We start from the raw sequence: 438 nt of genomic DNA on the forward strand, positions 1-438 counted from the left end.
ATTTGGACGATGATGCAAGAACATTAAAAGTTTTGTTGTTACAGACACCAACATACGTAAGTCTTTCGTAAATAAAAGGTATGTTATATAATTAGGCAAAAATGTTTAGAGAAATAAAGGATTTCGCTTGATTTGAATTTGATTATATGAAACTGCGGAATATAATTTAGAAAGTCGACTATATATTTATGTGTGTAGGTATTTTCCAACTTTTAAATTATCTTTTGTATCACTAAATTCTGAAAATTCAAGAAAAGATAAAATGTTTGTTAAATTATTTGTGTTTTTCTCATCCTATTTCCAGTTTACAAATCGGTGGGTAAAAAAAAGAAAAAAAAAGAAAAGGAAAGAAAAGAAAAACTGAAATTAAGAACAATTAATGAAAATGGTAAAAAGAATGAAAACAAGGATAACAAAAATATTGAAAAGTTTAAGAGG

The sequence above is a fragment of the Penaeus monodon genome, chromosome 34 (assembly GCF_015228065.2).
Source record: "Penaeus monodon isolate SGIC_2016 chromosome 34, NSTDA_Pmon_1, whole genome shotgun sequence".
NCBI classification, from domain to species: Eukaryota; Metazoa; Arthropoda; class Malacostraca; order Decapoda; family Penaeidae; genus Penaeus; species Penaeus monodon.